The sequence below is a fragment of the Ochotona curzoniae genome, unplaced genomic scaffold (genome assembly GCF_017591425.1).
Source record: "Ochotona curzoniae isolate NIBS_2020 unplaced genomic scaffold, NIBS_Ocur_1.0 scaffold_2587, whole genome shotgun sequence".
Classification (NCBI taxonomy): domain Eukaryota; kingdom Metazoa; phylum Chordata; class Mammalia; order Lagomorpha; family Ochotonidae; genus Ochotona; species Ochotona curzoniae.
In genome coordinates, this window is record NW_024467096.1 from 8,173,267 (window position 1) to 8,188,684 (window position 15,418).

The 15,418-nt window shown below is 48.3% G+C and overlaps 1 long non-coding RNA gene across 1 annotated transcript; it reads left to right on the forward strand.

Moving 5' to 3' along the window:
- Positions 1-7,471: 7,471 nt before the first annotated feature.
- Positions 7,472-12,519, forward strand: LOC121171189. Its single transcript, XR_005886097.1, has 3 exons — positions 7,472-7,537; positions 8,341-8,506; positions 10,255-12,519. It is a non-coding gene; the product is annotated as an uncharacterized LOC121171189 (long non-coding RNA).
- Positions 12,520-15,418: the final 2,899 nt, after the last annotated feature.

The window sequence follows — 15,418 nt, forward strand, 5'->3', positions numbered from 1 at the left end:
TTAGGAACACTCTGTAGTTTCCACTCTTGCGTCCCGCCCATCATCTCCCTTCCCTAGGGCTGTTGAATGGGTTAAGGTGGTTCCAGGGCAATGGAGCACTCTTGCTAAGGGATCCCTGAGTTAGGGACACTGTAATTTGGATTTTCTGCAATCAATACATGTATGTGGTTTGCCGCCCCTTCTGTACACAAAGAAGTTATCTGTATCTTTTCTGGTGTAGGGCCAACTTCCAGGAACACTAGCCCCATGGGACCTACTCATCTGTTGCTGTGGAATAGAACTACAGACCATAGTTCCCAGCAAGGAGTGAACAAAACACAGCATCTAAGGGTGATGGAGGAGTGGCAAGGTTTATAGGGGAGGGGGAAGGAGCCGTAAGCCAGCCATGAAACATGTACAACATGACAAACAGAAGTGTTCACGATGCTTGCTTTAAGTTCTCTCCATTAGACCTATACTTATTGAAATCTTATTTATCATTATTAACACAGTATATTTTTAAATTTTAAATTGGGGGCCCGGCACAGTGGCCTAGTGCCTAAAGTCCCCGCCTTGAATGCCTGGGATCCCATATGGGTGCCGATTCTAATCCTGGCAGCTCCACTTCCCATCCCTGCTTGTGGCCTGGGAAAGCAGTCGAGGACGGCCCAAAGCTTTGGGACCCTGCACCTGTGTGGGAGACCTGGAAGAAGTTTCTGGCTTCTGGCTTCGGATCGGCATAGCATTGGCTGTTGCGCTCACTTGGGGAGTGAATCATCAGACAGAAGATCTTCCTCTGTGTCTCTCCTCCTCTCTGTATATCTGACTTTCCAATAAATAAATAAATCTTTAAAAAAAAAATAGAATAAATTTAAAATTGGAATTGTGTGGAATAGAGTTCCTGTGTTTATAGGTACAGTCTTGTGGGATTACTATAGAAAACCATATACAGGGAGAAATCATGAATTTTATACACCCAGCTTTCAATAATCAGCAAATTCTAATGAATCCCACTCAAGGAGTGAGTAAATTATCTTTCTTATTATCTCTATGGAGAATGATATTGTTATAAGCGGTAACCAAAAATGCTTAAAAGAAATCATCAACATTACAACTTTAAAGTTAAAAAAAAAGTATTACAAAGGTGGGCTAAGTTATTGCTAAAAATCCCAAATTATTGCCTGGATTTTTAAGACACTTATGATATTTTCCAACTTTCTAAATCAATATCCATGTTTATACCTCATCCTCTGTGGGAAGTTTTTGCATTCTTTTTCTCCCCAAAGGGCCTACAGAATCGTCTGTTTTAGCCCTCACATTTCTTGGCTCTGCCCCGGGGTGGGCATGGGGAGGCTGGACTGCAAAGCTCGGTGTTTCCACCAAAGATTATTTGCTTCAGAAGGGACCTTGGAGGCCAACCCTCCCAGGCTCCCTGCCTCCTCTTTCCTCCTCTGGTGAAGGAAAAAAAGAATGTTTTGAAAGGAAGCCCTCTCTCAGTGACCACACATCCCACAAGTAGCAGAAGCTGCTCGGGCCCTGGGAAGAATAGATACTGCGCCCTCCTGGCCAGCACCCTCCCTGAAGAAGGAGCTGCAGGATCCAGATTCCAGGCTCAGTGGTCCCTGCTGACTCATGAGATGCCCTTTCCCTGGCCTTGCTGCCTGTCCTGTGGAGCTGTCTTCCTCTGTGGGACAGTTATGGAAGACTTTCATAACAAAGTGAGATCTCAAGGAGATAAGAAAGAGAGCCCGGCAGGTGAATGGGTCCTCTGAGCTGCAGGGTGCAATAGCCCATGGGGCAGGTGTAGGAATGGCATCTTGTGGAACACCAGTGAAATCAATGTATTCGGTGGGCTGAGCAGGGAAGGGCTAAGTGGGTGGAGGTAGGAGTGGTCAGAGAATGTGTGTGCAAGCCTTAGCGGGAGTTCACTCTCAGGCATGTGAGAGCTCATGAAATTGAAATGATGGGACGTGAATGTGGGATAACAGCAGAGACCAGACAGGAGGTTCAGCTGTCACCTGTAGGTGGTCTTGGGTAGCAGCCGGTGGAGAAGGTGCCCACAACTACTGCCAATAGGAGCATAAAGTGACAGGTGCCTCCAGAGAGGTGGAGGAAGATGATGCTGGTCAGAAAGCATGAGCAAGGGGGCATCACAAGGTGGAGATGGCAGAAGGAGGGATGGAAGTTTTAAGGTGGAGATGACGTGAACAGAGGTAGATGTGAGAACAATAAAGCTGGGTCTCAGAAGTGAATGGGAATGTAGGGGCTGTGTCCACGGAGGAATGCAGGCACTCTGGCCTTCAGGGTCTTGCATATAAGGTGCTGATTGAACCCATATTTTCCCAGTGGGGTGTTGGGACGCTTAGGCCCTTGGGCAGTGCTCCTGAGCCCTGTCATGTCATGCCTGTGACAGCAAGTCTGTGAAGTGGAATGAGGCTGAGGTATAGGAGTAGGTGGGCAAAAGTACAGCCCTTGAGGCTGTGGCAAGGGAATGCGTGTGTGTGTGTGTGTGTGTGTGTGTGTGTGTGTGTGTGTGTGTGTGTGTATGTATGTGTTGGGAGGCACATCATTTGTGTGGTAGATGCCCTGGTCTGTAAAAATAATGATGTGCCCAGGATGGGGTTAGCAACAGCGAGGCAGAGGGCACTGAGCGTGGGTAGAAGAGGAAGTATGTGGCTCATGGCAGCAGGTACACTGTGGGCACATTTGAGAAGCTGGCCAGTGTGGGGTTACCTGAGCTTAGATTCTTGTGCCCATTCCATTGTACCTAAATCACTGGCTATCCCTGAAAAATTCTTGCCTTCTCTCTGAGTCAAGACTTCTTTTTCTGTTTAGGAAAAAAAAAAAAATCAAGAGTCAAAAGGGCTGAGCTGGACAAACTCTAAAGTCCCTTCCAGCTCCAAGTTTATCTGTTTATCAAACAGCCTAATCTCTGCAAAAGCACTTGTAACGGCAGCAGCCTGGAGACAGCTTGGCAGGGTCTGCTGTCAGACTCAAGGCTTTGGGGGTTACGCAAAGGGCACGGAATACCCCGGCCATCAAGATAAGGTGAGGAACACCTCAAGGGGGCCGACCTTTCTCCCTGCGGTTCACAGGCAGCGTGGGGGCCCCTCACAGATCTCAGAGCTCCTGCACGCTTGTCTGATTTAACCCTTATCAGGTGGGTGCAGGTGGAGGCAGTAGTGAGGCTCGGCACACATCTCACGCCCCAGGCCCTGAGAGTGCTCAGCCCTTTCTTGGCCTGGAGTAAGCAGATTGGGTTTTGGTGCCCTCTAATTGGAGGCCTCACAATGTGAACAGCCAAGCAAAGAAATGTCTTTGATTGTGGATAAGCCATGCACGTATACACTTCAGGTCTTCAGTTTCTGCATTGCAAGAATCTTGGTTTCCAGAGCATACTTATGTCTTTGGGGTGTCAAGACAAGATCTGATGCTAAAATTTGAGTGTGTCTCCCTTTTTGTCCTCACAGAACTGTGGGATGGTCAAATGTTTCAGAATTAGTATTTCAGGGTCAGTGCTGTGGTGTAGTAAAGCTGCCACCTGCAGTGCTGGCATACCATACAGATACTAGTTCAAGTCCTGGCTGTTCCACTTCTGATCCAGCTTCCTGCTAATGAGCCTGGGAAAGCAGCAGAGGAAGGTTCAAGTGCTTGGGCCGCTGAACCCATATGAGAGATCCAGAAGAAGCCCTTGGCTCCTGGCTTTGGAGTGGTCCAGATCCAGCCATTGTGGCCATTTGGGGAAAGTGATCATTTCATCTTCAGTACAAAAGCTGTCTTTCTATTCCTCTAGTCTGCTAGTCTGAACACTGTAATCATTGTGGTTGTGACCACCCCAAGGGCCTTTCTCCCTGGTGGTTCACACTCACCTGCACCCCCACAGACCTTGGAGATCTGACTTAACCCTTATTTCTCTCATTAAGCAGTCACGGAATTTCCATCGAAAGATTCACAATGACTTTTTAAAAGATTTATTGTTTTTGTTGGAAGGGCAAGGTATAGAGAGAAGGTGAAACAGGGAGAGATTCCATCTGCTGGTTCACTCCTCCAATGGCTGCAACAGCCAGAGCTGAACCAAACTGAAGACAGGAGCCAAGAGCTTCTTCTGGGTCTCCCACATGAGTGCAGAGTCCCAAGGCTTTGAGCCAACCTCTGCTGATTTTTCCAGGCCATAGCCATGGAGCTGGATGACAAGTGGAGCAACCAGGAAACAAACTGGCACCCATATGAGAGCCTGATGCATGCAAGGCAAGGATTAAGCCATTGAGTCATTGTCCCAGGCTCATGATTTCTTCATATATATTTTCTTTGTGTTAAGATGCATTAATATATTTGAAATGCAGAGAAAGAGAGAGAGAGATCTCCAAATTGCTGCCATGGTCAGGGCTAAGTCAAGCTGAAGCCAAGAGCAAAGAATTCCGTCCTAGTTTTTGATTTGAGTCGCAGAGACCCACACAATTCCCTGGGCCATTTTCCATTGCTTCCCCATATGTACAGGTGGTAGTCTCTGAGTAGCTAGCAACTAGAAACACTTTCTAAAGCAAGGAGGGTTGGTGGTGGCGATGTTTAAGTTGTCATCACTTGCTAATTTATTATCTCACTTCCAGATCCAAGGGATTGAAACTAATAATTGGCAAGTGGGGAATTGTAAGGTCTCAGGGCAACCTACACCTGATAGATGGGCAGGAGCTCGTGATAACAGTACCCACACATGAAAAGAAGCCAACGCAAAGGTTTTTTATGACAAAGGCTGAGAGGCAGTGAGGTGGGACCCCTGCTCCTGGCTGGCTGGCCTTTGCCTGCTGCCTGTGGAGTTAGCACTCTCACCATTATTCCCAATGCTGCTGCTATATCCCTGTGGAGGCCCCCTGCCCCGAGGATTTGCCTTCCTTTTGCATAGCTGCCTGCCTTTGGGCTGCCAAGCCTGAGGTCAGCCTGGAGAGGCACCTAAGGAAGTCCCCTCTTTCTCGATCAGTAAGGCACAAAGAGCAAGTGCTAGATGCACCTTCCATGTCCATCCACCTAGTGCCCTGGACCCCAGCAGGATGCACTCCAGGTACTGGTCCTCAGGTTCTCAAACTCTGGAGGTCTGCTTGTGGTGCCTGGGCCACTGACTGAGGGAGGCAGCCGAAAAGGGAGCCCATGTGAAAATGTCATAGAGCAGCCTCTGTGCGATGATGGTGAATACTTACTGTATTTGCCTGTTTGCCAACTGGCTGCACAGTGTGGTGAGTAACACACAGCCCCAAGAGCCATGCTTCCTCTTTGGCTGGGAGACCAGAGCTGGGCGACAGTGGTCCAGCATTGCTTGACAAGGTGCAGGAGGGGAGAGAGAGAGAGAAGCCAGCCAGATAGTGGAAGCCAGACCATCTCTCTTGCTCTGCTTCCTTCCCAGCTCCTCCAGTGCACAGAGTCCACAGGAAGAGTCAATATGCCGAGCCATACTTAGCTTCTACCTGCATCTTGATACAGCAGCCAGAGAATCCCAGCTCTGCCCTGCTTGGCTGAATTCAGTCCTCTGAACCCAAGATCAAAGGGTAGGGGTGTGCCAGGCATGTGAAGTGGAACTTCCGCTTCACCGGTCACTTTTGGCTGATGGTGGTGGTGGCGGGGGGCACAGTCTACCCTGACTGCTTAAAAAGCAGTCAGCACCACCTTAACTTGAACAGCCAGTATGTCCATTGGGTTTCTGGTTTTGCCTGCTGGCTGCCTGCTGATGAGCCCTGGGGACTTGGGGGTGATGAATTATTGCCTAGGGACATCATGGATAAGGCCACTATATGTGGAAGTGAGGAATGAATCCTGAGGGACACCCAACAACAGGGCCACTGTACTCGCAGGTAAGTGAGGGGACTGAGACCTGGTGGTTTGGAGGGGAGAGACCTGAAGATCTGTATGGATCAGATTGATCCACAAACCCACATGGGAGTCCTGAGATGGGCTTGTTAATGCAGAGCATCACTGACTGCCACACGCCAGCCCACACGAAAGCTATGGCTGTGGACCTGTTTATCAGAGCTAGATCCCAGTACATGATTGAATGTTGGAACAGGGGATAGGTCACATTAGGCAGGACCATGACACCAGCACGTGAGAGAACCAGCTCTGGGGGTAGAGTCTGTGGGGGATAAATGGGTTCAACCCTGTGGAAAAACAAGTCCCACTGGTTAACTCAAGAGCTGGATGGTGATGGGCTGAATTAGGTGTGAATATGGAATCTGCCAACACTCACACGTACTGGGGCCGAGAATAGGCTGAGCAGGTCCAAGCTGCAGCACTTGCATATGCATTCTAAAACAGGGTGTAAAGCAGATTGGCCAGCAACATCCTCCAACTCATACAAGGCCAAGATGGAGGGGCAGGCTACGCTGGGCAAGGGCGTAGCACCTGCTGGTGCATGTGAGACCTGGGTTTGGGAGTGGGCTAGCGGAGGAACCTGGGAAACTCTCCTATGGGGCCATGGCTCCCACTGTTTAGCACATGTTCCAGTCTTAGGGATTTGGAAAGCTGGGCAAGGTAGCCCCATCCATTGACAAGTATATAGGTTGGTTTTGGAAAGGGGCAGACTGGGCAAGGGCTAAGCAAACCTAGCCCACTGGGAATCCTGGGGCCTATGGAACTGTATCATAAAATTATTTAAAAAGTAATAAGGGTGGCCTTTTTGCTTACTATTTCTTCTGCTTTGTATACCCCCTCCTGTTTTTTTGTTCAATACCTCGTATTTTCTATGCCACATTCTAAAAGACACACACACACACACACACACACACACACACGTACACACGTACAGCCTCTAGACTCTTTCCTCCTCAAATATTCTTCCTTCCTCTTTTCAGGTTCCATTCATTCCACGAGCCCAGCAAACTGTCTTTAGATGTCTACCTTCATGCTGACCACACTGCCTGGTGTCCAGTGTGGGGGAAGTTCTGGCTGTGGCCCCAGGATTTAATGAAACCCTCATGACATCCTTTGGTCATTGCCTTCTAGGCTCACCATTATGCTTCCACCTGCAAACAAAAGGTTTGGTATCTAGAGCTGTTTGGCTTGTAGAAAGATGATGTCTCATGGGTAGGTGAGTGACTGCAAATAAACAGAAGGGTTCTGCTTGTTCTCTGGGACTCCAGTGACTAGAGAGCCCTATGCTATGGATTGAACAGGATTTGGCTCCCTAAACTCATGAAACATTTTACACCCCCAAATTTCATGCTAATGATGAAGGGATGAATGCTAGCAGTTGCTGGAAGAGGGTAGAGGCTTTGTGCAATGATGGCATCTGAAGGTGGAGGCGGGGGTCTTTGGGAAGTGGTTGGATTAGGTTAGGTCGCCAGGTTAGAGTCTCATGATCTACTCCCGGTGACCTTATAAGGAGAGATCCCACAGAGCATGGAGGAAGAGTCTGCTTCCTGTGCCTGTCTCTGTTTCCTGGCTTGCTTTGTGATTGCTGCCCTATACAACCTGCACCGGAGCCCAGAATTATGGGTTCTCTGGATCTTGGACTGTGGACCACTAAACTGCAAACCAACTAAACCTTCTTCCCTCCTAAGGTGGATCCTCTTTGGTAATTGAGTTAAAACTAAAAAAAAAAAAAAAAATCTGATTAATACAGCTGAATGGGAAAGCATCAGTGAGGCCAAATCTGCTAGTACACAGGAAAACATCCTACTAGTGCTCTCCAACATCAGAAGAGGCTACCTCACCCCTCAGCAATGGAGTGGATCTGAGAGGCTCTGCAGAGAAGAATTTTACAGATCCTTCCTGGCTCACTCGTCTACTGCTCTACAAGAAACCATTCCAAACTGGTAGCGTACGATTACGATGACTTATGACCCCTCAAGATCTGTTGTTTGGCTGAGGTTGGCCACACCCTCTTCTATTGGTCTTGCTTTAAGTCAGTTGCATCACCACAGTCACGTGACAGCTGCCTAGAGCCGGAGGATCGTGAGGCAGATCTGCAGCTGGTCTCCCTCTGTGTGGTCTTGTGTCACCCAGTCAGCTAGCCCGAGTTTTCTGATACAAAAGACCTTCAAAAAGGTTATGGGAAATGCCTATTATATGAAAAAAAAAATACCTTGTGTGGATTTCAAATTTTTTTTTGCAAGAAAATAAACATCTTTAAATTTCATTTTTGTATGACCTTTTTGAAGTCCCCTTGGAAGTGGACATTAGGAGACTTCAGGTCTGGGCTGTGGAGCACACACAATACTGTTTTTGCCACATTCTATTGGTCCAAGGAGGGACAGCCCAGGATTAAGATAGGTGGGGAGACGGACTCTACCATTTGATGGGAAGAGTTCCAAAGTATTTGTGATCCTATTTAACCTGCCACACTTTCCAAATCGCTCTTGCTTCTGAATCTTCTAGGTAATCCTTAAGATTCTATTAACCCCTGGTGTGGACAATGATAAATTTCTTTATCTGTGACAAAGTACTCTGTGTGGACACTGATTGCCTACCAAGCATCCATTGCCTCCCCGCCGCCACATACTTAAGTGGAAACTGGTGTCACGCCATTGTCATCGGAGGGCTGGTGAGTAAAATGGTTCATTGACTGGCTGACTGGTATAGTCTTGTGCCCATAAATCTCCATGAGCCACTAAATCCTCTTCATTGATTTAAATCAATCAGAATTAGATTTTCTACTACATGTAGCTTTGAGTAACTGAAGTTCAGCTTAAAGTTGTTTTATGACAGAACAACTGCTAATAGGTTGCAAAGCAGAGCACGACTTTTAAAGAAGTAATTGTCAATGTGTTTTTGCTTTCAGAGAAAGGGATGAAGTGGGATACTCATTATGTCACAATAGAGTAAGAAAAACTCTTAAACGTCTATTCAATCATGTCACAGGACAGGGGAAAAGGACAGCAGACTGGAGTGGAAATGTAACTCAGATGTCACAATTCCTAGATGAGTGTGTCCACCACTGCACTGTCCCATAGCCTTCTCATCAGTGGAACTGCCTTGCTCTTCACAATTTTTCAAAGTATTTACTTGTAGTTATTTGAGGAGCAAAGAAAGGCAGGGAGACAGAGACTGGGAAATAGAAGTAGGTAAACAGAGTCCCCACCCTCTAGTGTAAGCCCCAAATGTTCACAACAGCTGGGACTCAGCCGGGCTGAAGCCAGGAAGCAGACACTCAATCCAGGCCTCCCAGGCGGAGATGGAGAGCCAAGTGCTTGAGCCAGTGCCTGCTGCTCCTGTACAGTGCACACTGGCAGGAAGCTGGGTTCAGGAGCAAGGCTGGGATTTAAGCTTCGGATGTGCGCATCCCAAGCGAATATCAGCTGCTTGGCCAAATGCCTACCCCAAAACCACACTTTCAGTGTGGACTTTTACATGATGTTGGAGACCCATTTGGTCATTGCTTTTACAAAACAGAGATACATCTACCTTATAGTTCAGCAATTCCACTGCTGGTTATCTACCCAAGAGGAATAACGTATTCTGACCACTCAGTGACTTATGTAAAAATATTCATCACAGTTTTAATCCACAATGGCTAAAGACTGGGTATATCCCAGATGTTCAACATTAGTGTATGAACAACCCACACAACATGACATGACCATATAATTGAATTCTACTCTGAAATAAATAAGAATGCTACTACAGATCCATGTAACTTGCTTGTATCTCAGAACCAAACTGGATGAAATAAGCCAGGCACAAAAAGGATACATGATAGGATTCCATTTATAGAAGGTGCTAGAATCACAAATCCAAGTTGCAGAAACAGGAAGCTGAAGTCAGAGCAGAGTCTGCTCCCCACTCATGCACACTGCTCTGGAGGGTACACACAACAAGTGCCTGAAATGATGAAGTGCTTTGTGTCTTAGTTGGGGTGTGGGGCACTTGTGTGCACTCACTTGTCAACATAAGATCTGTGTTTTTTCACTGCCCGTGAACAAATGCATTTCTAGCCAGAGAAAGAGAATGAAAAGCAGCCCTCTCTCTAGCTGGGAAAGGATTGTGTGAGCCCAAACAGGCAGCTGCCATAATGAGTTTGCAGTGGTATGTCCCAGGGCCAGCACTTGGAGAACTGTCTATTCCCGCTTGGCCTAATGGCTGAGGTCAGCCAGCTTCCTGTGTTCTCTGCCAGCCAGGGCCAAGCCATCAGGATGGGCCCAACCACAGCTCCTGTAATAGCAGGTTGGGAGAGCCATTTCCTCTTAGCCCTGCAGCCACATCACAGGGCCAGCCTGACTCTCTGGCCTGCTTCCCCCACCACTGGCTGCCTTGCGGAATTCACCAAAGAATTTTCTCTTTCCTCACCCTCAGATACCCTTCCGGAACCTTCTTAGGCCCAGACTGCACTCTACATCACCCAAGCTCCATGGGTGATCAACTGTGGTTTTTCTAACATTCTACAACTGGTCTACTATTCTGCAATTGGTCACTGCAACAGTATTTTCTAGAACATTTGTTTTGATGCCATTTGTGGTTTCTTTATATTCCCTGCCAAACTGTCAACTCAGGGTCTCTCCATATGCCAACATCTGGTATTCAATTGGACGTCTGGATGATCTTCCAAAGAAATGATTGCTGAGAGCCAGGGAATTTCTTCTGTTCCTGCTTTCCCTCTGTTCAAATCCTACTGAGTTATCCAAATGATCTCTCTATCAACACATGCGAATGTGTTCAGAATCTTCTGTGTAGGAGATGCCTAACATTGACATCAAGCTGGAAGTTGGTTGGAAAATAATGTGTTCTGCTGTTGTGTTATTCTCTTTTATTTTGCTGTTTAAAATAATCTCAAGAAATCGCAATCAAACCCCCAAATAGGCACAGGATGCATAACTGAATTCAGTTTTCCCCTTATTACATTGTTGGTATTATCAACGTACAATGAAATCTCTGAGACGCCAGACATATGGCCCCCAGATGATGTCTGAGTCGGGGCCTTGAGGGAGTGTGACGACACTTCAGCCGAGTGCACAGTGTATGCTCCAGCTGCAGCCTGCAGATGTGTGCCCGGGCAGGCTGGGGAAGGACACGAGCCCTGGGCTTGCCTCCTAGTGCTCCTCCTAGAACAGTGGCAACCTCCATTCCTCTTCTGGAGAAGCAGCAAGCCATGGTTCCCAGACACACAGCTGGCCTGGTCCAAGGGGAAGCACGTGGCTGAGGACAGGAGCTTTGGTTCTGATCCCAGGCCCTTCCCGAAGTTAAAACTCTAGGGGCCTTCTGCCAACATGGACCTTGGAGAGGCTCTTCAAGCCTGCTGTAGGGCAGCGGAGAGGAACTGGGGTGTGGATGGGACAAAGTGGGGGAAGTCCCTTGGGGCAGACCTCCTGGCCATCTCTCCTTCCCACTTCGGCCATGCCTGGAGTACTGTGATCTGGTTTGTCTTGGGCCTCCATGTAAAATGGATCTGGACAGCAAAAAAATCACCACCTACAGCAGATAATCCACCTGCCGGGTCATACCTCATATCAGACTATGACTAAGGAGCCCCCTTGGGCTAACACACGCAGACTTGTTACTATGTCTTACTTTTGACTGACCTTGGTGGTAACCTGTCAGGCCATCAACTCTCCTGAGACCGGGCTCCAGTGTCCAGCTGGGGAGACCAGGCTGATATGGCAGAATCATGCTCTGAGCTGATTCAACACACATGCTCTAAGTGCCTCCTCCTTCCTTGCTTTCTTGTGTTCACTTTCCTTTCCTTTCCCTCTTCCTCTCTTCCCCTGCTTTCCCTCTCTCTTCCTGATCCTTTCCCAGTCTCTGGCCTGCCCATTGTAGACCTTTCAGTGGCCATAAATTCCTTTCACACTTGAAGCAGTTTCCAAGTGAGTTGAGAAGGGTAAGTATGTCCCAGCCTCCTGCCTAGACACCGTTTCGGGTGCAGATAGAACTGGGCCTGCCTGGGATTCTCACAGGAGCCCACCTGGGCCCATCTGCTGCTATCGTAAATCTGCGGGGAGTTGAAGTCGATTGATCTGGGGAGCGTTTCCAAGCTCCCATGTCTGCCAGCTGTGTGGAGCTGCCTCTGCCAGGCGTGTGAAGCGCTGAATCAGCAAAATGAGGTGCCTCCAGATTGGACAGGGAGAAACGTGACTTTACAAGTGCGGGGGAAGTCCATCTGGAGATGACTGTTGAACAAACGGTAAATGCCGCAGCTACACCGCTTGGCCACGCGCATGCTTCCGGGGCCATTCCATTCACTGTTCTCCCCCCCGCCCCCCACGGCTGTACTCCGGGAACCTGCGATGGTTGCTGGCAACACCATACAGCAGTATGCAGGAGCAGGGGAACCTCACAGCATCCCCCTTCTGGGACGTAGGACCCCAGAGTTACCGGGTCTACACACTCTTGCTCCATCAGAGATGGATGTGGTTAGCTGAAGGAGGCTCATCTGTTTCCATCCCTGACGCACACTGATGAGGTTTAAATGACAGCTGTGAACAGCATCCTCTGGGTTTTTTCAATCTGGAAACTCTCTAGTTTCTGTCCTAGGATGCATCTTTGCAGAGAGGGCTTCCCCAGAAGGTGATTCAGTCACTCACCCTGTGAGCAAGCAAGCGTTAAGGGTGTCCTGTGCCAGAGACCTATGCTGTTACGCCTTTTTTTTTTTTTTTTTTACAGAGTGAGGCAGTCGCCTGGTGCCTTTAGGTTGAAAGGCCAAGAGCGAACTCCTTTTCACTTCCTCGGAAAGTAGAGTCAGGGCATCGCAATGCGTTCTAGGGGGAGCTCTCTCCGTACAGGTGCTGGCCTGGAAAGTTTCCACTCCGCAGGCAGAAAGGACAAAGGGGGCTGGCTCTGGACATGTTCTCCATCACGTTGAGAGCTGTGTCCAGCCTCATTGTGGAGAGCAGCAGGAAGCTGTGCAAGGCACTCCAGCCCCCACAGGGATGGCCGCGGCTAGAGGTGAAAGGTCAGACACAGGCAAGACTGACCCCTCCACGTTTTTGTTCAAAGTGTCACAGTGTAAATTAATCAGATTTATGGCATTAAACTTTTCCAGTATTTTGATCATCTCAGCTCTTTTTCTCCAGCAAAATTCTTTCAGGAAGGGCTGAAGCTCTTTTCAGATGGGAAAGGATTTTCTGGTTTTGCTCGTTTTAGTTACCAGGGAAATATGTTTGGGCATATAGAGAGGCCAGCATGGCCCTTCCTTCCAGGAGGGCTCTTGTATTTCAAAGCGATCTCTCCTGGTACTCAGTCGAGCATCCATTAGCCCGAGGACCTGACCAAGGACAGGCTTGGCTGGTGGGGATTAATTCATCCCTTCTGCTTTGACCACAGCAACTCAGGAAAACCCAGGTGTCCTGGGATCCGGAATGGCCATTGCGCTGGCGCCGGAGGAGCAGTAACTCAGAGAGGCGCGGCGGGGGCGGGGGCGGTTACTGGAAGCGAGCGAGCGGAGAATCCTTCAATCCGGAAGCTGGCGGCACAAGCCAGCTCCCAGCAGGAACAGGAGGGAGGCTGAGAGCTAACTGCAGGTGCTTTTCAGGCCGCCGCGCAGGAGAGTCCCAACTTCCTGCTGCTAGAAATTTGTCTGCACAGTTTTTCTTCTCATTCAGGAGTGACAGAAGCCAGGAGACGCAGACGCCATCTGATAACTTGATTAAAGCCTGCACGGCCACCGGGGCGCCTGGGCATCGGCGGAGAGGCAGCACGCGTCTGCTCGAACCTTTCCACAGGAGAGAGCTGACAGGTTGCAGCTGGTCGATTTCCTCACCCTGAGCGAGCGTCGAGTGGCTGCTCTCTCTCAGTCGCCTGCAGATGTAACCTGGGAACAGCTCTGCTACAAAGAAAAGCAGCGCAGGGTCGTTTTCCTACAGGCATTTGCAGCCCAGGGATTGTGTCTCCTAAATATCACAAACATCAAAAGGAACACCTACTGTGTGCTGCATCCGCTGTGTGCTAAGCCCTGTTTCAGACACTGAAAAGACTGCAAGGTCCACTTCAAGCAAAGTCCTTGCTTTCGTGGAGTTCAGAGTTGGTGGGGGGGGGGACACACTGGTAGTAAGTAGTGTTGATTTTTAATTTATGAGCGTGGTTCTGGCCTCCCCTGTGGACCCCATACTGCTGAAGTCTGTTATATAAAATGACACTGTATTAGCATATAACCTGGGCAAAATCTCCCATATACTGTAAATGGTCTCTAGGTTACCTATAGTACCTAACATAATGTAAGCACTATATACATAGTTGTATTGTTGAAGGAACATGATGAGGAAAAAAAAAATCTGGCACATGTGTAGTACAGACATACTCATCATGGGCCTTGCTTGACCAACAGTTGAATCCACAGACAAGGCAGCTGCAGAGACCAAGGCCTGATCACACACAAAAACACAACGTGAAGGACCAACATTATGGCCTAGAGGGTTAGGTTCCTGCTTGTATTCTGGCATTCCACATGGGCACCAGTTCAAGTCCTTGTTGCTCCACTTCTGATCAATTCCCTGTTAACACACCTGCACCCATGTGGGAGATCCGGAAGAAGCTTCTGGTTCCCACACCAGCCATTGCAGCTATCCTGGGAGTGAACCAGCAGATGGAACCTCTTTCTCTCTGTCTCTCTCTGTAACTTTGCCTTCCAAATAAATAAAATAAATCTTGCTTAAAAAAAAATAGATAAGACACTGTCATGAGCAGTAAAATAAAGAGAATAAAAGAAGTCAAGAAGGATGGTGGGAATAGGTGACCCTGTAGGTACATAGAGCACACAGCAGCATGGTCTCTGATAAGAGGTTGTGCCGCTGGACCCCCGGGCCAAAGCAGGGCAGTACTGGGCTCACACCTGGGCAGAGTCATCCTGAAAGGGGGGACAGCAAGTACAAGCTCCAGAAAAGAGAGCCTGCTTAATATGGTCACTGAATATGCTCCTATAATTCCATGATAGCATTTGAAAAAGCTCATAGAAAATGGAATTAAAAGATGGATTTACTTAGCTGCGAATATTTTTTGAAGCCATGCAGAGTTTGTTTCTTTTTTCTTCTTCTTTTGGCTTTTTTGAAAGCCCCTGGTATTTCACAGACTAATGTTAGAAAGAAGGCCACTGAATGACCATAAGGGTAAGAGAACAAACATGTGACAATGTTTAAGGATTGAATGAAATCATTCTTATAAGACAGCAAGCCTAATGTCTTTGGCATAGTAAGGATTTAATACAAGTGAATGGATTTTATAATTGTCGCTTCACAGATAGGATAACCTTATTTGGTGAGGGGGAAAGGACTGTTGGCTCTGTCTTCTGAGGAGTCTGAAGTCACCGGAGAGAAATAATATGGCCAAGGTCTTGGTGCAGGTCAGTGGCAGATGGAAGTGGCGGTCTGGATCCCCAAGGCTGTGTGTGGAAACTAACCCAGAGGGCTCCTGATGTGCGTTGAACTTGGTCTCAGCAACAAACAGTAATTTCCTGAAGCCACTGATATGTGTGGGTGGGAGGGTTGCTCTGCTGGACTGACTGGTGCTGCAGGCCGGCCCTTGAAAAACA